Genomic DNA, 26,524 nt, shown 5'->3' on the forward strand with positions numbered 1-26,524 from the left:
CATCAGATTCAATAATCTGCGATAAAGGTTTACGAAGATTTTTTAAAATCGTAGGATCCTCCAATGGAAGATCATTAAGCAATGTGTAGCTCACCATATTGCTTCCAAGGCCATCGCATACCACAGGCAACAGGCACACAGCAAGAAATATTTATTGTTATCATGCCAAGAGGGCCATTACCTCATTTGCCCTCAATCAAATATTGTTTCATAGAATGAACGAATTGTTTTTTCACTCCGTGTGGAATTTATCAGTTTTAAGTTTTGAGAAAGATAATATAAATTTAGAGCCATTTATTTCTTTATAGCATTTCCCCCCCTCGACCCTTGATAATCAAACCATAGGTTACGCGAAGGGCGTGAAGTAGCGAACGAATAAGGCTATTCGATTATTGAACGGGAGGACATTATTTATCATTAGCAATAAAATTCCATCCATTTTTTAACGCCCCGTTTAAATAAACTTTGAGAATATACCTTGAGAACTTTTGAAAATGCCAAAAAACATCACTATTCAGTATTCGATTTAAAGGGAGAGATGCACTGAGGGATGATAAAAAATTATATTCTGAGGTCAAAAAAGTATAGCGTTAGCTAATTAAATCGTTCAATTTAAGAGGGCTCGCATTAAATATCAGTTTAAGTATTGAGACTAGGCAGAAATTGCTTAAACTTTTTGAATGTAGTGCGCCGACACATGAATGTGAGATATGAACACTAAGGAAGAAGGTGACCAAACTTGAGAAAAGCTGACATGAGGTTAGGAGGAGGAGTATAAGAACTATGCGGACACAATTCTAATAGGGTAGTTTCCTTCATCAAAGAAAACGATAGGCATTGATTGCGATTCGTTACCCACCATTAGTGTATTCATAACACACAAATTATTTGGTTTTTGAAACACCGGTTTAGACGAATGGCAAGGGTCAAATTTTATCCTCATTTGAAAAAGGCCAGATTGGCGCCCATGCGATTCCTCTCCGTGTGACGTCACAGGGACCTAGTTTCTACACGAGTAGATAGGAGTTATACATCGTCTGAGGTTACCAATGCAAGCATGAGGCACAGAGCTCAGGGAAACATGTCTTAATAATCACCTATTAAAACTGGCTAAGGTCGGAAAGTTTTCTTCGCTTGATAAGGTATTAATAAACCTTTTTTAAGCCATGCGCTACCAGACAGGAAGGTACTCAGCTATCCGCTAGCATCCTGCGTCCTATCAGCGCTCAGAGCCTCGATCAAGGTCACTTCACAAGGAGAGAGGGGGAACCAGAAATGCGTCGCACGGACTTTCCTACTTACGCGTCGCGTTTTTGCGCGCTTGAAATTTTTCACTTTTCATTTAATCGCGAAAAATAGATGTTGTCATTTAAAAATCTAAAAGCGCGAAATACTTACTCCAGGAGTAATAATCTTTCGATTTAGGCAATAAAAAAATAATAGGAAACCACCCTATTGGGCACGCACCCAATGAAGTCCATCCAGAAAAAGAACAAATGGTAAAAAGAAGGAAAATAAGAAACTTGAGATCATCGGACAGTTACCCAAGCAACACAACTTCAAACGGAATCTCATAAAAGGAAATATTCTTTAGAAAATAAAGAAAGGACGACCGAGACCTTGATGCATTCAAGTTTTGGCGTTGGAAATGGGATGCAACTACAACAACGACATGAAAAGGATGGCCGAAGATAGAGATTGTTGAAGTCATCACCGCAGAAGTGAGGGCAACTTTTAAAAAAGGAAGGAACTTAAGAAAAAATGTATTCGGAACAGTCAAAGATTTGCGAAAGACTAAAATTAATTTCAACTACTCTAATGATAAACGCCTCCCATCCGCAAAATTCAGCAAGCAGAGTTCAGGAGTAAGCAAATATGTTACAATTATTCGATCGTATTTTCAACCGTATGTTTCATAAAATTTTGTTTTCTTGTTTTATTGCGGAGTCAAATACTCCAATGGAAATGTGCGACTGAAAAATATCCACATAAACAACGTTGGAAAACAATAAAAGGACTGTGATAGGTGTCCCTAAGAGTAAAAAAACAGCAGGATAGGTTATTCAAGCGTTACACGGGAGTATCTATAGCGAGGAATTCGTAATTGCACAGAATCCTTAACTGGCTTTATAACTAAATGCGTTTGGAAGAAGTGAACGATTAAGTTGGGAGCCTTTGCTAAACGCTTTACCAAATTTAGATACCAGCGCAAGAATTCATCAAAAACTGCTGCCGTTGCAAAGAAAAGAGAGTGCATTGAAGGCGAATAGATTTTCAGAAAATTTCTATGGTAGAAGATTATTTTATCTAGTTAAAATACTATCGAATAACAGCAGGAAAATCGATAGAAAATAATAATGAGACGTAAACGTGTAAATATTACATGAGAACCAATCTAGTGCCCCAAAAAAATGACAGCTGCGAAATGAATCAGGTCAACTATACACCAAGTGTCAATGTAATAAGAAGATAAATTGTCAAGTGTATTCAGAAGACGCTAATATTCATATCGAAGTGCAGGTAATATTTTAGATACCTCTGATTCTAAGAGGTCTAATTATAGGTTTAGCCAAACAGGTAAACTATGAATGGGATCATAAATACAAGAATCCGTCAACTTATGTCGAGAAAAGCTTAAAAAAAACTCGAACCCAAAAATCACCTCGTATCTTATCTGGTATTTGAAAGTTTTTAAGAAATCACGGAGGAAGAAGCCAAACAAAAATGAAATTGTTTGTAATTGCGCTTAAGTATATCACACCCGTCATAAAAAAACTCCTATTTCTAGTAAACAATGAAGATTAGCATACCAATGGCAACGTTTTGGCATATAACATAATACAATGTTGAAAGAAGAAAATTGCTTACCTTTCATTCCTCACGATGTGGAAGGATTCCAAGAAATATCACTTGTAAAATAGCACACCATTACTTTCACACGGCTCGATTTTCTGAAAATAATAAGAAAAAAGACATATATTAACAAAGCGCTGTTATCATGCACGAATCGGGAGTAGAAAATGAATAAAATCTGAATATATTGTACTATTGCAGCAAAATCAGGCTACCAAGGCGACGGAAAATTTTCAACGAGAAATTAAATTAGCGAGAAATGATAGTAAATCCACTTACTTATTCAATCGTCTTTACTTATTGATTGCTCAGGCCATGTAAGTCGACGGACAAGGAGAGAAAATAAAAGACGAGAACTGAAAGTTCTTGGTTGTATTCGTAGGAAACTCCCGAATAATTGAGATAAATTTAAGGAATGACAACCACTAGGCGAGTACACTAAAGAGAGGCGTCTATTCCAACTCAGAACACGAAATATTAAGAACTCAGTCCCGTAGGCTCCGCATAATACTACGTGACTGATAACATCAATGCAAGGCAGTCTGCTGTCAAATAGGACAGTCCTACACAACTCAATGACCTATTGATGACAAGCCACCGGTATATCTTCCAAAATTTTCTTGCGGCGATTAGGTGAAAACTCGATCACAATAGTTTTTAGCCAACGATGGGAGACAAATCATAACATTTTGAGTGTTCTCAAGTCCTTAATAAATCAACCAAGTAGCACACACGAATGACCTTGGGTAAAGCACTTCGTCAACGATCCAAAAAAACAAAAATCAGGTAAAATTAATCAGAGTCCACCGAAGTGACAAAAGATGTACACGATAGCATCAATGGAAAATCTACCGCCATCTGAAACGTGTGACACGAAATTGACATTTCCGAACCTACATTACGAGGCATCGCACTTAATGATGAACAATCCAGACGAATCGCGTCTCACCCGTGAAAAAGAACAAGCGGCAATAACAATGGACGGATTGGAAAAATATTCTCGCTGTTCTCGTATTGGCAGGAACGATGCAAGAATACAAATCACCTACTGAAACAACGATGAAAATTATATCACCTACCAAGTATTATAGCACACTCCCTTCAAGCCTTGTCGTACTTTGCAAACGGTAAAATATTATAGTAGGCGAAATAAAGCAGTGTAATCGAAAATAATTATCGGCATTAATCGCACCAAATATAATGATATCATAAACTCTAACACGAAACAGTAATGGCACACATATAAAAAGGAACCGATAACTTTAAGATGGCTTGCTTACTTACCTCTTCACTCCAAGCCGGCTAACATCAAACTGATGAATCGAAGCGCTTCAGAATGAATAGCGCCAGAGGATAGTTACCTGATTGGACAACGAATGTGACGTCACGAGAAAGTCAGATATATTTTCGCAAAAAAAATATAAAATGGATTGTTATAATATATTAATGAATAGGATTTATTTGAATTAAATATTAAAATGTAATACTTCATATCAATTCGTGTAAAATAGTTAATTTTTCCGAAATCTAGTTTTTACGGAGAGTAAATATTGGTACGTCACATGCTGTTCGCCTTTGGCGAAAATTGATTGTCTTTTGTTTTCTTGTGACGTCTTTCCCAATAATTTCGCTAGTCTCGGTGCCCGGCCGCTTTTGACTCTCCGACGGTCTCAATGCCCTATTCATTCATGTCCCACTATATTCCATTGTTGACCTCCACACCCACTAACTTTCGCGGTATATCTCCTCCCCCACCCTATATTAACGATCTTATTTTACCTTCGACAGACTATGACTCATTCTCACGTGCCATTCAAACTACTTCCGCACTCTCAGCGCAACAGTGTCCACTCCGACATACCACCGTCAGTTACACCATTTACATCGATGTGACGCCCAACGGATTCACGGATGCAGCGACGTGACTGTTTATTGCACACATACCACGCTGGAGAAATTAAAAAGGAGTGAAAATTGTGTGCAAGTGAAGCTTCAGTTAGAAGATAACCTGGCGCAAACAGCGGCTTATTTGGACGAAATTCACGTTATCGATCGTGATTAAGCGAGTGAGTACAAAATTGTTGTGTAGTTTTATTGCCATTATAATTTTCATTCCATCACTTAGTGCGCGGCTTCTCGACAAATTACCATCAAAATTCAAAGATAATGTCGATTTTTTTAATTAAATGATACTATACCAATATATAGCAAACTCTAAATAGCTCCTTAAGAGCTGATAAAAGGTAAGAACTGATATTACTTCGAACTTTGGTATTCTCCGATAATCTCTCGGGAATGCAATGAAAACTTCTTAGTGTCTGTCTTTTACGTGCGTTTTTCAGCATCCTTCTTCATCGCCGTGTGTTTTGACAACGATCCTATGGTCTAGCATTGTATCTGCTTCTCTGTTTACGGGGAATGTGATTTACTGATTGTTACGGAGTGAAAGGAGAAGGTTTGGTACGGAGGTGCTCACGGAGTCAAAATCCAATTGAGTGATCGTGATTATTACGTGAGTGTTGAAGTCCTATCTATTAAGTGCCGTCATCTTAGATCGGAAATTCGGAAAACCGTTTCACGCAGCACTCAATACTATTCTCCTTTCAGCTATCACTTCCATGTTTGCGTGCATACAAACCAACACTTAGTTTGAGGAAATGAGTGAGCGATGAAATTGGTTAGATTTTTATGATCCCACTCAATTAAACTTCTACGCCCCAACCCAAATTTTCAGTCGTGCACTTAGTACCGTCACTTCAATTGGCACCCATGATTAATATTCCCGAAACTTATCGCGTGGATTTTAATGTATTATCGGCATTGTTTCTCAATTTTCAGTCCCATAAAAGTTAAATGTTTCAATTCCTCAAGTTACATTCCTGTTTCTTAGCTAGATTTAATTAGCATACAAATCTGTGGTTAATCATTTACATTTTCTGGTGCCATTGGTTCATTTAATCATTTTATCTATACATTCCCAAGAAGTACTGCAGATGAAGATAATACTTAGCATTTATTCAAAGCATTCATTTATGATGATTATCAACTGTCCCGACTTCCAGTTATATTTCTAGCGTGTGCAATTTTGCAGTTGCTGAACTACGAGTCGTCCTGCCAAATGATCCCGGTGTTCGTCGGGACAGTTGTCACGCCTATGAAGTGAGAAGAAAATCTGGTGGGGGACACCGTTACGTGCATGTTTGCGGAACGGAAACACACCGGAATAATCGTAAGTGAAAAAGTTAATTTTCATGTACATGCAAGTGATATTGCAATCTATACAGGGGTACCAACTCCCTCCACGGCTCACCATCACAAACCTGAAGATTAAATATTGCAAAACAGATGACTCGCCTCCTACTCCCATAACCATTAATTTGTATATTCCAATAAGCCTACTTTTTCTCACAATCGCCCCTCATCCCCATCCTAAGTGATATTCACATTTTTTGGTGATGACCCTTAAATTGGTCTGGACCGCTGGATAGCTCAGTGAATGTTAGGACGGGGTAAAAGAGTAATTTTATACGAACATGCATTTAGAGAGTTCCCTCTTGGGGAGGGAATTTATCTTCGAAAAAATTCCACTTGTGACGACGAGTATTTTCCTTGCTATTGCGCGTCTCCAGTGTATAATGGAAGAAAAAGATCGAAATTTAAATTAAATTCATTTCGAAATATACCCTCCGCTAATGCAATCCATGGAATTAACAAGCGACTATTGGACCGATTTGCTACCTCCCACGACCTTCAGATTTTCGCACATTTTTGAGGAACCGTTTGAGCCCCCACCTCCAAACTCCTTCCTCACACTTACCCTACCCACTTCGAATAGTACCTAATTTATTATTTCTTGGAGTGTGGGTCTGACTTAGGTTACTATAAGGGTGTTTACGGATATCAGCTACTCCATACACGAAATGTCCTTGCGCGCGAACACAATAGGCATCAATTTCCAAAAATTTATCACGAAGTGTTTCCAACAGACATAACATTATGTTGATGTAAGTAAATTATATTCACCTCGACTTGTTTTGCGCTAAATATGAATCCGAATTTTCGACGCCCGTAACTGTACAGCTATGCCAAAGCCTTGTTCACAAATAAATTCATCACTTGATTAATGGTGGATCAGAACAATAAACCACTTAATCTTTCAATCACAGAACAAATCGCGAATCAATCCTGAAATGAATATCAGAAGTTTAATTTCATTACGATTGTTTTCCTTGGTAGATACAACTATCTGACTTGATACCGGATAATATCAATAGAAATTTTAGCCAGCATCAGCTGATGATCATCCTTAGCAGAATTATAGAATTTTTGAGTGGTGTGATCCAACACAAAACCCTCTTGTAGAATTTCATTCCATGGCTTGTTCAATTTGGGAAGGGGAATACGCAAAATACACAAAACGCCGGGATGGTGCACAAAATATTCCATGTGAACCAATTTTAGCCGGTAGAGTAGCTCTACCTATAATACATCTGGGAAAAGTGTTTTTTTAACTTCCGGACGTCTTATGAACACTTTGTATGCGTGGATGTCGTAGTGATGACTGCTTATTCCATGTATTAATAAAAAATTTCCGGTACATACCAATAGAGCTCATAGTAATAATTGTTAATGGACGGGTGACGTCACTACTTTGGTCCCAACATGCCTCAGAGCGTCAATGGTAATGTGGTATTGCATCACGTGACATATGTACGCACGATTAACAAATTGATGCGCATTTGAGTGACAAGAGAAATCATTCGAGGGAAGCCTAGTGGCCTTATATTGGTTATTAAGTTTTAAAGTATTTTATTTTAAAGTATTTAAGTTTTAATATATTGTATTTCATTTTGATATGCACCTAATTTTCCTCCATCCCCGGGTTCATTAATGTCTGAATTTCCCACGTCACGTGATACATATGATGGACATACGTGTTTACCGAATAGGATGTTAGGCAGTTTATTTAAATCGGCATTTCACCAATCACAAAACTCCAGAATTGTAGGATCTATGAAACAGACTGGAGTTAGTAATTGAAAAACTCTTTCCTCACACTTGCCCTACCCACTTCGAGTAGTACCTAATTTATTATTACTTGGAGGCATTGGAATTGGGGCATGGATCAACTTCAAGAAGGTACGTCAGTAGATTTTACATTAATTGTGTATATATTTGTCGCTATAAATTTTGAAAAATGTTATTATATGTTCATTATAATGCGATTTAATTTATAAAATCAGCCTTCATAAGTGCAAACTTATATTACTCAGATACCAACGTGTTAATAAGAACGATATTAATGAATATTTTCCCAAAGGAAAATATTAAATTTCTACTTTAAACGTTGAAAATTCTGAGCTGAATCTTTAACACGCATGTATGACCTCAATATAAGTCATTGCCAAGGGGGGGGGGGGGGTCGCTTTTGCCAAAATTTAATGTTGTGAAAGGCGTCACGTAGCAGTCAGACATCCCACATAACCACGATCACGATGGCATTTCCATTTATCAAATGCGACATATTCTATGGATGCGACATTTTGCATTTTCAATTGTATTCTCACACATCCTTCCCAGCAAAGCGCACTATAATTATTGAAATTATAGCCGCGGAGGAAATGAGAACTTTAGTCTACTTCGTAAGTCAACGCGGCGAGGAATTCGCGCTAGGTGGGAGACCATAAGATGAACCACGCCTCCTCGTGGGAGCACAACAAACCTACAAGCGCTGCAATGGGAGAGACTTTTCTTAGGTGGGGTCCAAATGGAGTGATTAGTTATTGAGGAAGGGAATTTAAGTAGCAGAGTGATTTTTGTGATTGGGTGCGCTCGAGTCCGAACAATTGACCCTCCCTTCAAACTCACGAGGGTTTTTTTGTTCTGCGAAGTCGAAAGGTTGGTTTAGCGTCGTCGCCAATTCGACGTTTATTCTCGAGAAAAATTTCGGCTCCTGGGTGGTAAGGTTTTTGTCTCCGAGACTATACTAATGCTGCGCCTTTAAGGCAAAGAATTCTAACTAAACTAAGAGTAAGTAATTATTACAAATTTCACAATTATAAATTTTCCGACATAATAATTTTCTCACATGCGTGGAATTGAATTTACGTGGAAATAATACGTGTCATTGGAAAATTTGGAATAATTACTTCACAAGGCGGAACAGGCACACCACAGAGAAATAAAATCAACACCCGTCAAACGGTTATCCAACAATTGAACTATATTCTGAGTGCCAATTTCAAATGAAAGAGGCTATAATATTATCAAATATAGGATTCTCCATTCAGCTGCCACTCGCTATGCATTTTAACTGGTTTACAAACGAGGGTGATTCGAACTTCATGGGGATATTATTAGATAAAGTTAATAATTAGTTTTAAAATGTTAAAATCATTCTTACTTGCTTGTTTCCTTGGATTTGTAGCCCCGACTCTTTCAACAGGAATGAAGTTTAATCCTAAGGTCCGAGTATCGTTTGATGTCTTATTCCTCTTCTGTAACTCTCATTGTATCACAAAATGCTAAACACAATGTAATACAATCACCACATGTGCTTACACACACACACACACACACCATCGAACACAATTATCATTATGCCATGGACTGACTCAGTGATTTCCAAATTCCGATTTTATCCCACTTCTTATAGACCAATGCACTTGTTCACAATGCGCAACGAACAGTAAACGTTTTAAGATGCATAAATCACTTCCTTAAATTTATTGAAAAATGGAACAATTACTTCACAAGACGGAAAAGGCACGCCTTTCGGAAAAACTCGACATTCTCATCACACGGCCATCCAGAAACTGGACTATGGTCTGAGTGGCTTCGCACCGATCGGAAATTTTCTCCACCCTCAAATCAATATTGAGTCATGCCGAAGGCCTAAAGCCACGATCAACTCAACCAGTCAGTACATGACCCCACAAATTGTTAGTCCCTAAAAAATTGCATAGGTACGTCCGGTTAAACGGCAGTGATGCGCCTTGTCTACCGCACGCGCAAATTTTAGTTATTACTCACTTCGGTGGATTCGAATGGGCATTCTTAGCTCCGAGTGCATTGCCTGATTCATTATGAAGCGAGGGATAAAAGACCAACTCTCACCGCGGTATACAATAGATTCGACAGTAAAGTAAAAGCGTAAGGTGAGGTGGGGAATCATAAATCCATAAGTATAATATTATAACGATCGTCATATTTCTCCATCGGCTCATTTCAGCATAGATGTCCCCCACGAGACGTACCACGGGGACTGTGCACTACACTTGGGCAGGACCTCGGCACATTTATTTTGAACAGGAAAGATTCGGCAAACGCTAATTCAAGAGACACCAATGTTACAAAATAAAGAATTTTATAAGCAGCGAATTTTTCTCACCGCGAATTTAAACGGCTTTGCAAAAGAGACAAAGCGATCAGAATAGGGTGGTTTCCTATTATTTTTTATTGCCTAAATCGAAAGATTATTACTCCTGGAGTACGTATTTCACACTTTTAGATTTTTAAATGACGATTTCTATTTTTCGCGATTGAATGAAAAGTGAAAATTTTCGAGCGCCCGAAAACGCGACGGCTAAGTTTGAATGCTGGGTAAACTCCGTGTGACGTCGTTCTGGTTCCCGCTGCCGCAAGTAAGGTGACCTTAGGGGCGAGGCTTTGAGCGCTGATACGACGCAGAATGCTAGCAGGTACCAGAGTACCCTGCTAGCTGGTGGCGCTTGGCTTAAATAAGGATTGTTGATACTTAAAAAACTTAACTGTGGAACTTAAAAATCTTTGCTTAAAAAATCTTCAGCTCCACAGCATTTCCCTTACTTAATTTTTTTCAAAAAAAAGTACCCGTTTTTGCGTTTATTTCGCCGTAATTTTCGTTCCAGTAGTTAGCAATTTTGACGCAAGAAACACAAAACTTGTATTAACAGTTTGCAAAAACATATTGTCTATACAATTAAAATTGATGGATTTGTTGCAATCAACGTAAATCTCTGCTAACTTCGAAACCAATGGGTCAATTGATTGCTATTGAACCTCGTGTGCTCCTTCCAAAATTCCGTGGTCCTTTATTATGCCTCCCTATCGGTTTCGGTGAATAAGAATAATCAATATATGGTATTTTCCTTCATCAAAGAAAACGAAAGGCATTGATTGCGATTCGTTACCCACCATTAGTGTATTCGTAATATACAAATTATTTGGTTTTAGAAATATTGGTTTAGACGAATGGCAATGGTCAATTTTATCCTCATTTGAAAAAGGCCAGATTGGCGCCCATGCTATGCCACTCCACGTGACGTCACAGGGACCTAGTTTCTATAGGAGTAGATGAGTTGCCGGAGGGTACCGTTTACCGAGGCAGACACGATATAATTTATCGATGAATATCAAAGGCATGAATGCCTTTGGAACATTCAAGCACCGGAGTATCGGAGGCTTGGCTTGAAAAATCGAGCATATTTGAACCTGGCCGAGACTTTTAACTTGTCGGTGGAAGCGGTCAAAAAAAATAAATAATATACGGTCCACGTATCTGCAGGAGAAGAAGAAAGTGAAGGCAAGCGGTAGGACTGGGTCAGCGCCCGAAGATATCTATGTGCCATCGTTGGTGTGGTACCACCAATGCGCGTTTTTGGATGACGTGGTGGTACCAAGGAAGACGACGTCCAGCTTGGAGGTAGGTTTTTCTGCTTGTGAATGCATAGTGAATAATTGGGAATAAAAATATTGATATCAAATAAATTTCTTTAAAATAATTAATTAGCTTCGTTTCAAGTTAGCATTCTACGGAATCGGCGAATTTCATAAATCCACAGTATCACTGTAAGTTATCAATTGATGCTTCCTATCAAGCACAAGTTGCCTAAATTTTGAGCTAATCTTGGATTTTGCTAGCTTCAATTGATATGACGTTATTTTACCAATTTTAAAACCTAAGTTAATTAAATTCTAAATAATATCTTTCATTGTCTCTTTCAATAACATTCATTTTTGTTATGGAGAGTTTTCATCGAAATTTGACCAGAAGCCACAAGGCCGTTAATTGGACAATAGTTTAGTAATGAAGTTGTTCTTAATGGCGTTAGCTGTCAAGGAGCTGTCTGGAATTTAGTATTTGAATAGTACATGTGCACTGAGGTTTCCATGTACATTAATTGCTCCGTCAGCTGCACTCCTAGGCACAGCGATGTTGTATTTCCTAAGCAGTTGTTATACATTGATTGGGCTATCGTATTTCCCCAGCATTTATTTGCGCTGTGAGTTAACTGGAGGTGTTACTGTACTTTTCAGCATCAATCAGTTTCAATAGGTCTATTTTTAAATTTCTCATACCATCCCCCACCTGAGGCCATTACATATTCTCCTTGCTTTCAATTCGCTTTCCTCCATCTTACAATAATGTCTGTAGTAGGTTTATGGTCCTCAACATTCATGTACATTTATACCGTTCACGCCGCCTTCACATTTTCTGCCTTGGTTCTCAAAGTCATTCTGTGTGCAGTGTACATGATAAATTGAATAGGTCTCTGGACAAAATTTTAATATCCCTTCAAATACTAACTAAAAATCGTAAAATATAGTAAAATTGTCATATAGGCCACTTTAATGCACTCATTTCACATATTTTCTTAAGAACTTTGAAAAGAAATGACCGAAACAGCTCCAAAAACACACCCACTTCAAAACGCAATTCCATTGGCCAGCCGGAAAGTGACGTCAGCTCATGCAATCGTGTGGGAAATCCAGTGGCGTTGCGCATTGTCACCAAATTTCTCGGTTTAATTAACGACTTTGACGTGAGATTTTATTTCTTATACATCTTGCGGAGGTTTTATCGTAAAAAACAAACGCCACGGAACCTGGTTTCACCAAGGCTGACACCGGAAACTTGCCGAAAATTACAACGGCAGCAATGTTTACTTACGTAAGCAACAGAAATTGCTACATGCAGGTTGAAAGCCGGGGAGTGAAGATGCATAGCCATGGAAATATAATATCACCGGCTCTTGTAAAATAAATATTAAATGTGTTTATGAAATTTAACAATGAAATTCCATTCATTAGGGTCGGACGGGAAGATTACGCTGACGACGCCATTGGCACAATCTAAACATATGTTCAGATTGCCATTGGTTGCGTGCAAATTATGCACAATGAAAACGAATGTATAGTTCGAGCTCGTGTGTGCCCCGAGCACAACCTATTATGTGGAGGCACGAGTTTTTGAGGAGGACGGTGAGGTGGAAGTTAACAGCCTTTCTTGCAATGATTGCATAGCTAGTTCTGAGAGCAGTTCAAGTATTGTGTAAGTAGGGCTGGGCAAAATTGAAATGCGCAAAACCTGTGACTTGGGAGTTTGAAATCTAAAACAGTATTTGAAATACTTTTTGAAATAAAAAAAATAACATTTGTAAGCCGGCTGGTCGACGGCCGACAGACGGCTTCGGTAATATTTTTACAACACCTTCCATAGGTATTTCGCTGGAATCCTCATTCCATGGACAGGTGAAACTTATTTCAGTTCCAAAAAAGTCCTCAAAAATCAAACCACGGCATCACCTTATTCATTAATCTCCAGAATTTTCCCTGCAGAGTGAGCATCTGACTTTTTGCTGCTGAACCTAGCCAGAATCCAATCCCCACTTTGAATGTTAGTCACCGAATTTGTTAAGCTTTTTCGGCTCATGCTATCTTGTTTCAGGCATTAATGCCATGTCGTCTACATCCTCCTCGTCAGAAGACATGATATCCAATGCCCTATCATAATCAATCAACAAACTGAAGTAAGCTATCTTTATCAGATAAACCTTCGAAATAAGAGTTAATGAGAGGACTCTAATTAAAAGACATAGTTTTATAAACTTCGGTGTTTTGCAACATTTATTTAAGAAATTTTAACGCAAGAACTGCCAGACAGAAACTAAAAGTTTAACGCAAACACTGTTACACAGAAGCTAAAAATTCAATCCATACCTACTTCAACCTCGTATCCTGGGGTAAGTGCGGCAGGGGGTCGCATTAACCCCGGGCAACGGGGTCGCACTTACCCCAGGCAACGGGGTCGCACTTGCCCCGGAAGGTAGGAATGAATGGTTACGACGGGGAAAGTGCGACCCCCCATCTAAACTAAATATAATGACCTGAGTTCCTAAATTTAAAGTAAAGCAAGGAAAACCAATCCATGAAGAAGAGAAAACAAGATATAGTTCTTACCTAACACCTCCGATGCGTTGATTCAGAGGGAACTGCGGTGTAGCCTCTCCTCACAACCAACTAAGTCTACGAGATGAACGGACGGGTATATTTCCTAAGCATGGGGAACGAGAAATTAAGGGATAAGTATTACAAAGTCGTTCGCTCTGGTTTCATAACAATGTGTGGAATATGTTGCACGACCGCCACCTGCTTCGAGAACGGAAATACGATTTACCTGAAGGGTGGTCGCACTTACCCCGCAGTCGCACTTACCCCACCTCACCTTATGGAAACTAAGAGATCTTAAAAAATATTTAACCTGTTTTTGCTCGTAAGGATAGTTACAAATAGTACACGAGAAAGGTATGTTTTAAAAATATATATTTTATTTTTTAAAGTAAAACTTCTCAAATGTTGCTCTATATGGTTGCATTAGTCTCCCTGAGGAATATAAATTTTTAAAAAAGTGTCGGACAGAGATCCCCTCGAAATGGATAAAGCCAGCAAGTGAAAAAACTTTCCACTGGAGAAGATGAGTAGGTATAGGATGGTGTCAAATCTGATAAACAATGCGTTAATATTAGAATTCAATTTTTTCATTCATTCACATTCGTCGGCACTTTCTCATCTGAACCAATCTTCATTCTACGTCTTTGGTGACCGTATGAAAATATTTATTTGGAGCATTTCTAGCCGTATTTCTGCACTTAGGCACAATGCAGTACTTGAAGCTATACGCTGCGACATATCGAGGAATAACTACGACACGAAAAATACGGCGTAATAACCACAATATCTCCACTGTAAACTTCAATAATGCACACGGTCAAGGTGGTTAAGAACAACACTATTGCATGAGCTGACGTCATTGAAGATGGCGGCGGTGCGACTTACGTTTTTCCTTGATGGCTTGTAAGACGTATTTTAAATGCTCATAATAAAAAAATAGATGACTTTACAGCCATATTGTTATAACTTTGAGCTTAATAATTACACCTACTTTTCAGAAACGTCTTTATTTACATAGGTGTTCAGAGACCTATTGGCGGCAACCTATCCCATAATAATAAACTTGTCCAGGGGCACGGCCAATAGGTTAGTTTCCTTCGTCTAAGAAAACGTAATGCATTGATTGCGATTTGTTACCCACCATTGGTGTATTCATAATATACTAATTATTCGGTTTTAATAATCCCAGTTAGTCCCAAGACGAATGGCAATGGTCATTTTTTATCCTCATTTGAAAAAGGCCAGATTGGCGCCCATACGATGCCACTCCACGTGACGTCACAGGGACCTAGTTTCTATACGAGTTCTACATTGTCTAAGACTACTAATGCATGCATGAGGCACAGAGCTCAGGGAAACATCTCTTGATAATCACCCATTAAAATTGCCTATGGTTAAAAAGTTTCCTTCGTTTGATAGGGTAATAATTATCCTTATTTAAGCCAAGCACTACCTGCTAGCATGGTACTCTGCCACCTGCTAGCATCCTGCGTCGTATCAGCGCTCAAAGTCTCTTCCCAAGGTCACCTCACAACAATATCGCGGTTCTTCGGCGTGGCGCCGGGTTTCCTCTCCTCTGTCTCTCTTCTGGTCTGGAGACGTGGCAAAGTGGTGTAACGCATGGTTGAGGCAAGCCATTGGAAGTCAATTCCCATATCTATGCGTTCTGCTGAAAATATCTCCTAATTCATAAAAAGGGTGGTTTCCTATTATTTTTTATTGCCTAAATCCAAAGATAATTACTCCTGGAGTACGTATTTCACGCTTTTATATTTTTAAATGACGATATCTATTTTTTGCGATTAAATGAAAAGTGAAAATTTTCAAGCGCGCGAAAACGCGACGCCTAAGTATGTATGCTGGGTAAAGCCCGTGCGACGTCATTCTGGTTCCCGCTGTCGCGGTGTGAGCTGTTCTTGGGGCAAGGCTCTGGGCGCTGATACGACGCAGGATGCTAGCAGGTAGCCGAGTACCCTGCTAGCTAATAGCGCTTGGCTTACATAAGGATTATTAATACCTTATCAAACGAAGAAAACTTTCCGACCTTAGCCAGTTTTAATAAGTGATTATTAAGACATGTTTCCCTTAGCTCTGTGCCTCATGCATGCATTGGTAATCTCAGACAATGTATAACTCCTATCTACTCGTATAGAAACTAGGTCCCTGTGACGTCACGAGGAGTGGCATCGCATGGGCGCCAATCTGGCCTTTTTCAAATGAGGATAAAATTGACCGTTGCCATTCGTCTCAACTCGGATTTCTAAAACCGCACATATTGGTGAAGAAAGTAAATAATAATACGTCACTTTAATGATTTTTTTTCTCAATTCTGATTCATATTTTTCTTTTATGAAAAATTCAATAATCAAGACACGCCAGTGCTATAAATGACTCCGCGCACCATAAAATTAGCCGTTTTGTCAACTTCGTGAACTTCGCAACTCAACCTAGGTATAACAAATACGTCTACAACATTCGTCTTCCACAATAAGTTGCAAACATTAATACAGATTGATAAAATGGCTATTGCGTATTTTTAGAACGCATACTTTGTTGTAAAATTATTTTTTCATTGGCATATAGCTATATTTGAGCAATTTTTTTCTTAATTTCTTGTGTGGAAAAGGTCATGAAACTTTTCACATGAATTTGTTTAGTTACATTTCACACATTGGATTGCTTTTAAAGTTTCAACACTTGATAGTGATTTTTTCTGATGCACACACTTCATTGGTTGATTGGTTATGGTGCGTTCTTGGCATTACTATTTATTAATGGTTATTATCGAAATACAATGTACACTCACGTTCTTTAGACGCAGAAGGATCGCTCAACATGTTCCCCCACGGAACCCCAGAATCCATTTTCCGAAGAAGTCTGTTAATTTTTAATTCTAAAATTGTGTTTAAAAACTGCTTACGCACAGAAAAAGCCGAAGAATTCATTTCAAAGAAGAAAAAATAGTACTATTCATCGAAATTTATCATTGAAAAAAACTATCGACTATTTAACCACATAGCAACGGATTCCTGCAGTGAAGATGATCATAAATGAGTTGAAGGGTTGGGTTTAACTGTCGAAGAATGGCCCTAAAGGACTCGTTAAGCTGAGTGTCTCAGGCTGGGCCTGAATGCATCCGACATTGCTACCACGATCTTAGAAAAAGAGATTTTTCTACCTCAGCGGTCGCTTCCCTTCCCTCTCGACAGCAAGACACAACCTCCGATCGTTTACATCTAAAACATCCGCGACAACTATACCCAACGTCATTGGTCTTCCGCGTATGAAAACGTCCGTCGGCTTAACCCGAAGTTCGGTGCGAAAATGCTACGACCTAAGCCTTCGACGCCTGGAACAGAAGATGCATAGAAGACGCTAGAATAAACAGTCACACACACTAAAGTATTTTCTTTTTAAATCTCACAAACACAAAGGTCTTATAGGGAGCTCGTTCATTGGAATCGGGCAAAATACATAGCAAGAATAGCATCGCCACAAATCACGGCTGACTTTTAAAAGTGATTCTCCTATCGGTGATCGCAATCACAGGTAAGAATCGCAGTTACCATGGGCGCAGCTAGCAATTAAGGCTGGGGGGGGAAAGAGGTTTGCGTGCAACTAATACCGCGGGGTGTGTGGGGGTATGGAATACCCTCCAGGATACGGGGTAGGTGCGAGATTAATAAATTGCGGAATTTTAAAGATAAATAAACGATTTCAGTTTTTCCTGGTGAATACTTCTGACAAATATTTATCGGGTTTGCATCCAGGTTAAAGCTTTTATGCAAGCCGACGTTTCGGAGGATGGAAGACAAGTCGTCTTCCAAAACGTCAGGCTTGCATTAAAGCTTTAACCTGGATGCAAACCCAAGAAATATTTGTTAAAGATAAATGGTTCAAAATGGTGAGTTTTATGGCTTTCTGAGGGAAACTTTATTAATCCTTACACTATTCTATATTATTAGTAATATCGATCTAATTAAGTGAGATGGATTAAACTTTAATAAATTTATGAGCTCTGGGGGGGGGGGAGGGGTTTATCCCCCTAAATCCCCCTGTGCGCTGTGCCACTAAAAAACACAACGGTCTGATAGGGGAGGGTCGTAAAGGGGTTGAATTATTCGCAGCTGGGCGGATCTTGGCCAAAAAGCGTGAACGCAAGGTAATATAAGTCCAGAGGCCTTTATTTATTTCTTTGTGAAACTCTTCTCTGCTTCTTATACTAAAACCAAACACGCACAATAGGTTCTGCAAGTATAATTGTAACAGCCAGCGGTGGATGCAGAATAAGGGCCAAAGCAGGGGGTATCTATTACCTCTCTGCATTAGTGGGTGTTCGAACAAAATCACCACTCTATCTAGTGTGTATACACACATTGGACACCCAAGGGGAGGGCTGTGGCCCTTTAAAGAACTTATACCACTCAATTGCAACATAATAAAAGAGCACGTAAAATAGGGCATATGTTTAGAGCTAGTTTGTATATCAATTCGTTAGAGTAGGTATATATATGTAACGGAAAGTATATCTATAAATACTAGTATACAAGGGGGCAAACCCTTAACCAAAGCATTCATGAACGGGAAAGAGTTTCTGAGAGGATCATCACATGAGAGTTTCAACCTTTCCGTGACTGTGCTGTGTGAATAACTTAGTCACCCCAAATTACGTTAATCTTGTTCACTTTTTAATTATTTTGTCCCTTTGACAATTTTTGTATTTGAGCTCTACCACTTGGTCATTATTTAGGTGATGGATGATTTTTTAAACATTAAATTGTTTTTGAAAACTTCAATTTTTATTTCGAAAACTTTGAATTTTACCCCACAGCTGTTGGTGGGAAGAAAAAAACTTGTTTATTCATATGAGTGCAGGAATAAAAGTTGAATTCAATAAATTTTATTAACTTTCAACTTCAACAATGTCTACATTCTACATGATGGCACCTTTAGTAGTTGTTTTTCCATTCCATGATAGTCAATGCACAGTTACATGCAATAGCAATTAATATGAAATATTCGACTGCCATTTCGGAGAAAAGAAATGTAAAAACCTAAATGTAGCCTCCTATGTATTTATGAATTATGCATAACAAGATATTATATAATTAAAAAAGAAAGACATGGTGTTGAATTACAGGAAATACTAAAACAGTGCATATAATTTATGAATTGTAAATGGGGTACCCTCGAGATACCCAACAATGTCCTTCACAAAAGTTTTCTACGCACAGTACAGGAGGGCAAAAGAAAAGGTTGGAGAAAGGTTTATTTACTGGTGTGTAGAGTATTACGGTGCAATTATATTTGCTATTTACTAAGAGGACAATTTCCAACACAATGGGGAGTGATTTTTGAAGAGTAAGGATAGGAACGTAGAATTCCAGAGAACAATATAGAGTCAGAAATCAATGTTACCGTATTTGCATGAATCTAAGACGAACACGATTCTAAGACAACCCCCCCTTTTTTGGAACTCCACTATGGGGAAAAAATTTTTCTAAGGGAAAACGTTCAATGTGGGGATGTTTGGCTAGGTTGTCTATGTCCCAGGAAACGAGGGATTTTTGGTGCGTAATGACAGGAATAGTAGTACTTTATTGAGACACTTAGGTCTTATTATTGATTCGACTAATAATTTCTTTGGAGGGGCCATGGTCCGAAGACCAATAAAATTAAACTAGTGAAAATGAAACCTGACTTTATTAAACCCACACGGAAAACACTCGGTGGTATGAAGGCAAGACACCCTGGAAAGTAGGGAACCAATCGTACGAGCTATGCTATCGCGTTCGGCGTACGCAGAGTATACTGCTGAGGGTGAAGCATGGCCATTTGACTGCGCCATGAAATTTTTTGTCCCAAAGATACCCATTCTTTTCTAATTAGCGTAGCGCCAGATGGGCGGATGAATTCGGATTACTAGTAGGGAGGAACAAAATATCCTGAGAAGATATCCCTTCGTCAGTAACTCTGACAAGTGAGTCTTATGGTATAACTCGTAAATTGACAACTGATAATAACCTGATATCCTGTTTTCAGAAAAAAATGCGGCATTAACTGCCGAGAAGCTCAGCTACGAGGATATAGAGTTTCCCCAAAAATCATTATCGTATTTTTCCAATTATTTCCTTGCAAATACTTAAATAACGTTAGAAATACGTCATGCTTGGTCTCATTCTTTTTTGAATTACGAGCACATTGCAAATATTCCAGCCTAATAAAAGTATAATAAAAATTGCCGAAATTCATTGTTAGACACCTTTTGAGCTAATAGGTGATTCATGCAGCGGTTGACCTCCAGAAACTGGGAACTTTGAAGCAAGTAGGCTGAAAAAGGTTAGCGGGTGAGAAAATGGGGGGTGTGAAACGCATTTCTATTGTTCTCGTGTAACATGATATTTATTTATTTCGTCTCATTTTCGTCAAAAGATGGATGCAGGAAAAATTATACATCGGGACCACGATCTTCAAACAATCAATGCGGGGAAAGCGATACTTCGGAGATGCAGGAAAAAATTACATTGTCTATATGGAACTTTATTTGGGACCAGAAACGGCTAACGATGAATGCAGGAAAATGTTCAATACAGGTATGATAGATCGGGGTTCCACTGAATAACTTTTCTTTTGAAAGCGGCAGTGGCAGCGGCAACTTAATAACTTCTTTTCTCTGCCATCGTAATACTCTGAAAGGCACGGAATTACAACTGAATCGATCTCTCTAATCAGAGGCAAATCATGTTGCCTTCTTACCGTTGCTCTGAGAAAAATGCAACGACTTTGTAGCAGTTTATTCCGCGACGGCATTGAGGCTTTAACATTACAATTTAGGTAAATTGTAACCAATCACACGAACATTTTGTGAGTTGATCGAGCTTTAACTTGAATGGAGCCAAACCCAGGGTAAAGCAGGCAATCTCGCAGACACGGCAAAAGTGCACCCGGCGGCTGATCGGCACGCGCCGAATTTTTGCCTGCTGCCCAAAAATGGAAAATGTTTTTTTTTTACTTGAACACAAAATTAAATATGCTAAATTACTGTTAAGATATTTTTGACGTTGATTTTTCGTTGAATAGTTATCAGGTGGCAAACTCAGGTGTCCATAATTTTTCTGACGTAAATTATGCAACCCGATTGACGTCGAGAATTTTGCATCCGATTGTAAGACGAACTGTCTTTTCTGCAGGAGTTAGGAGGAAAAAAAACCTCGTCTTAGATTCGTGCAAATACGGTATATGGAGAGAAATGATTCAGATTTAATCTGGTGGAACTCTAACATATTGTAACTTATAACTTATTAATAAAATCAACCCAAATTATTTATTAAGTTGATTCAATTCCATGATGTCACGCCTGAGACAAGTAATTATGGTAAAAATAATCATCCATTTCAGATAGATTCTAAATAAAAAATTGAATACATATATCCTCTGTTGAAAGGGAAGTAGTAAGCATATGTAATCTTTTTCCCTGATTATTAGCAGTCAAAATAACTTGCAATATAGCAGATGACCATATACATATATATGCCCACCTAACATACTGTGTTTACATTGCTCATGTGTACATACATACATGGAATGACGTGCTGAAAAAACACACTATTTGTTTAATTTTTTGGCTTGAAAAAAGCAAATATTGTTAAAAATACTAGCATGCCACCCTCGCATTGATAGGGAAGGAGAGGACCCATACAAGTGGGAAACTTGGAATTTATGGTAAAATATCGAGAACAAGAACGACAGTCCCACCCCGATCGTATTCCCCATGTCACTGCCACCCAACGCAGACCAAAGGCCGACCTGAGAGACCATTGTATGTGTCCTGGAATCCTGGGTAATGTTTCTCTGAACATACTGATGATTCTTGTAATACCAAATCAATAAAATATAACACTTACTTATTCCACGCCGTCATGAAAGCAGGTTCAGGAAAAACCAGGGCTTATATTTTTGAAGTAGGCAACTGAAATCTGATTACATACATTTACAGGGATAAGTTAATGTAAATTGTTTCATTGCAGGTAAGTGAAGGTGTTGCATTATTTGAGAATTGCTAACCTTAATTATAGCAGGAGCTAAGTGAAAGCGTGGTTAATTGAGTGATTGTGATCTCCATTTAAACCTGACTGAGTATTCTCCTATTAAAAATTACTCTGGTTAAGGAACCATCTTGTACCTGGCAAGACATTTTTTAATGAATACCTAAAAATTTGTTTTTCCACAGAATTTTTTATTAAATCACCACCATGATGATGTTGTCGGGACACAAGTCACTCTCGGCTGAATCGCCGCCTGATGTAGGGCAGCCTAAAGATAAACTGATACGAGGGACGTAAACTGTTGCATCGGAGACAGATCTCTCTTGGGGGATAACTGGCATCAACAATAAGGGAATATAAACGCCGCAAATCCTCCAGTAAAGCCCCACTCTTGAAAAAAAATATATAAAAGAAAATCTTATAAAAAGAATTCTATAAAAAACCAGAAATGAGGCAAAACGATGTATATGAATTGACTGTATAGAAACTTCCAGAACAGTAATTATTCACTTTATTAACTAAAAAATCCTGTACCAGAGCCCAGATGGCTAATGGCACCTTCTCTCCGCCTAATATGTATTAGGGCATTTTCTCATCTTCTTTGGCATCAGTTGGACTAAACACTCAACTGCAATTCACCTGGAATGAAAAGAAAATTTTGATCATCTAACAGTCCAAGAAGATTATCATGAGTGCGTGAAATATATTTGGCAATAAAAATTGTAATCAGTAACTAGAACCCATTATTATTTTATAAATTAATTGGTTACCATTACAAGTATATTGAAAATAACTATCCTGAGCATTTTAAAAATTTAACAATAGGTTTGTGGACCATAGTGAGTTTAGTTCATTTTAACCACAATTTAAGACTATTTACTATGTATCCGCAAAATGCATAATGCTTATAATTTAGAGTATTCAAACAAGAGTAGAAGAAAATATCAGATATCTGACATTCAACTTAAATGATTTTGATCAGCTAATAGTTCATGAATATCATCAGCCATGCGTAAAGTATTTAGATATACAGTGGAACTTGTTTAGTACGTTTCTGAAGGGACCACAAAAAATGAACGTACTAACCAGGAAAACGTGTTAACGAGGAAAGTAAAAAATAGCAGTCGGGGTAATTGCAATCTGTGGAAAAGTCGTCATAATTACAATTACTATCGGTAGTTCTCGTAGGATCGCCTTCCTGAACTCTTTTCACCTTTAAAATAAAGAAAATGGGCGCTACATTGAAAACTGATAAGCACCATCGAAGATACCGTTAGTAAGTACATGAATTTGAATTTTAGTTATGTTCAATTGTATTTGACAAAATATATTTTTCACTAATGATGTTTCATTGAGTTTTTTTTATGTACTTTCATTCGTGTGGTTTCATGCAATATTTTTTGCACAACTCAGCATAATGAAATTTCTGTTTAACAAACCTATAAGAAAATTCACCACAAAATTCAGCTTCCAAAAAGGCAAAATGTAGTCATACCACACACAGCCATATATTTTAAACGGCATACACTAAATTTGTTATTCATTCTCACCCATTGTTAAACCATAGAACTCTTTTGGTAAACTTAAAACTTTGTTAAAATAATCGTGAAAATTATATACATCATTATTTACACTGTTCAACATAGATTATGTCCTAGAGACATAGTTGGTCGATCTTAGATATATTTTTCATTCTTATTCCAAATCTGTGCTTATATTCTTTTTATGACGTCTATTTCCTTAGGACAGCTTAATGAATATTTTTCCATTTACAGAGGTAGTCATTTAATTCATTCATATCTCGTTATAGCATCATTGGCATAGCCAGGGGGGTGTCCAGGGGATCCGAACCCCCCCCCCCCCCAGAATATAAAAACAAAATTATTTTCCTTCATAAAAGAAAATGAAACATTGAAAAATCATGAATTTAAAAATTATTTCTTTAATAAATAAAGTTTTGTCGATTATTAAAATTAGTTGAAAAACCATTACTTTTTATCCTGTTTTTCAAACATTTTCCCCCATGGCTTCGGACCTCCCCCCCGAACGAAATTCCTCGCTACACCACTGGATAGCAAGTGAGCAAGTGAAAATGAAACTTTCCTGCCTGCACATGAACATATTTCATAACCACAGCCCATCTCACACGGTGCAAGAACGGCCGCATTGAGGTACGTTACACTCCCAATTACATATATCCTAGTGGGCTGAGATGACAGGGAGAAGAGACGGCACGAACAATCGGAATACACGGATAAACCAAACTTCGACTTTTAATTTTTTTTAAATATTTGTAAGGGTGTCTCGATTGCCGTCTCGTGCCACCTCGGTTTCGCTCTCAGGGTAACGGAAGAATCGCAGAGTCGCGTTCGAGTGATGGGTCCAGTATCTGAAACTCATAACACGTTGCAACCTCTTGCGTGGGATCCATCCTCGTGCATGACTCTGACACCCTACTCCAATTAACAACTTGCAACATGCTCTCGCGTGGGAATTGGTCTCCGCGTATTCCTCCAACACTTTATGCCGTAACACGTTGCAGTATCTTGGCGTGGGAAGGCGTATGATGTGCATAATCATGCGACCTCTTCCGGCCAATAGGAAGATGCCGAGAGGGTCACGAGACGGACGCGACACGGGAGGAAGCCTCTTGGAGGGAATAGTCTTACGCTGTATCTCGGAGGGGGAGTTTGTACCTGCGCTCTGACAATTAAACGTGTGGAACCAGACTTGTCATCGCATTCTGCCTTCTACGAACCTGGCCCTTCCTGTAAGCTTAGTGCTTACATATTTATAATGAAGGTAAAGCAAACAATTTATTTTTATTTACGTACATTTTCTCTTATTTAAGATTGCTTTCTGGGTTCACTAAGAGCTTTCTTCACCCAATCTTTTTAGAGATGATAGCACGAGTGTACTTGTATCCCTACTGGTCCATATAAGACCTGGAAATATGAGACGCTTGGAAAAAGGAACACGGAGCTCCCATGAACGCAGCTAACACACGATCGCATCCATTTTACGATTGGAATAATAAGCCCTGTGTTTTCTAACATTAAAATGCAGTCATTCTGGTGATTTTGCATACAATTTTATTTATAATGAAGATTGCGGAAAACATCAAATGAGAGTTAAAATCATGCATTGATAATCTGCGACACTGATATGCCACAGCTGGATAATTTGGAGTATTTGAAAAGGGATTATACGCAAAAAAGTAGAAAATTCACCACAAAATTCAGCTTCCAAAAAGGCAAAATGTAAAGTCATACCACACTCAGCCAAACATTTTAAACAGCATGTGGGAGGCATATGACCAATATTTGTTACTAGTTCTCACCAATTTTTAAACCATAAAACTCTTTTGATGAACTTTAAACTGTCAAAATAACCTTTAACGCTTTATATATATTGATCATTTATAATTAATGCCGCAGCTGGATAATTTGGAGTATTTGAAAAGGGATTACAGTAAACTCTTGATTTTACGAAGTTTTCAATTATACGAAGTGATATTGTGGTCCTGGCGAAAAGCCTATGCTAAATACATGGCACTATTGGATTATACAAAGTTTCGATTATATGAAATGATTTGAATTTACGAACCTCGGCTTGGTCCCTAGGAGCAAATGGCATTCGTTTATACGAACTACGGCGAAAAAATTGTCAACCAAACTAGTTACGCCGGCATAAAAAGCTAAAAAATCAGCGCTTCCAACTGTGGTCCATCAAAAGTGCGAAATCGTAAATGATAATGCAACTTTGGAGAGAAATGGATCGCCAAAAACCTCACTGTGGGAATTTAGGGGAAGTAGGAGTTCAGTAAAAATATCGCGGCTGACATTATGCCCCTATTTACGTGCCTGTTCGTAAACATATCATCGACAATAATTCGTAGTTTAACATGTCATGAAGGTCACTCAGGGTATTTCTTACACTCCTACTTAAACCCTACGTAATTGAATCATACCACGAATATGTCAAAAGTCCATAAAAATACTCAAATTTCAACGTTCTTGCGGGTTAATAATCTATAATAATAACCTCGTGACAACACTTTTCTCATTAACAGTTGGAAATATGAGGAAGGAAGAGAATTAATGCACTCGGTGATAGAGGAAATATATTTCATTTTAGACGCTAACGTTATATTTTGGAGGGGGGGAAGGTCGGGGAAAATACTGCGGTTGCCAGCGACAAGAGATGGGGAGAAGTAGTAAGGATATCACTGATGATATCATATTTTATACACGAGCCTATATTGAGGGAGAAATGGCTCCTCTATTGCTAATTCGAATGGGGATTTGATGATTCTGTGCATTAAGTTTTCGCCCAAGCACATTGGTATCTATCCACAAGGCTGTCTGGCTGTCTTTCGTCCTGAAAGCGCTGAATCGTACCGGATGGGCTTGTGC

At 38.4% G+C, this 26,524-nt stretch overlaps 1 protein-coding gene and 2 long non-coding RNA genes across 5 annotated transcripts in view; 1 reads left to right on the forward strand and 2 right to left on the reverse strand.

The window, feature by feature from the left end:
- The window catches only part of LOC124158100, a 58,057-nt gene extending 48,184 nt beyond the window's left edge, over positions 1-9,873 (reverse strand). The window contains exons 1-2 of one of the 2 annotated variants that reach the window (XR_006864730.1): positions 9,257-9,873; positions 2,869-2,951 (exon numbers count right to left, since the gene is read on the reverse strand). This is a non-coding gene — a long non-coding RNA (uncharacterized LOC124158100). The remainder of the gene's footprint in view (positions 1-2,868; positions 2,952-9,256) is intronic. The other variant, XR_006864729.1, reaches the window with a different exon arrangement.
- Positions 4,004-22,494, forward strand: LOC124158102. Its single transcript, XR_006864732.1, has 4 exons — positions 4,004-4,919; positions 5,196-5,365; positions 5,945-6,082; positions 22,295-22,494. It is a non-coding gene; the product is annotated as an uncharacterized LOC124158102 (long non-coding RNA).
- LOC124158098 (Golgi reassembly-stacking protein 1-like) overlaps positions 22,270-26,524 on the reverse strand; it is a 90,063-nt gene continuing 85,808 nt past the window's right edge. The window contains exons 6-7 of one of the 2 annotated variants that reach the window (XM_046533279.1): positions 22,644-22,748; positions 22,270-22,499 (exon numbers count right to left, since the gene is read on the reverse strand). The gene's annotated coding sequence lies outside the window, so the exon portion shown is untranslated. Of the gene's footprint in view, positions 22,500-22,597; positions 22,749-26,524 lie in introns of those variants that run through there. The other variant, XM_046533278.1, reaches the window with a different exon arrangement.

This window comes from Ischnura elegans, chromosome 4 (genome assembly GCF_921293095.1).
Source record: "Ischnura elegans chromosome 4, ioIscEleg1.1, whole genome shotgun sequence".
NCBI lineage: Eukaryota > Metazoa > Arthropoda > Insecta > Odonata > Coenagrionidae > Ischnura > Ischnura elegans.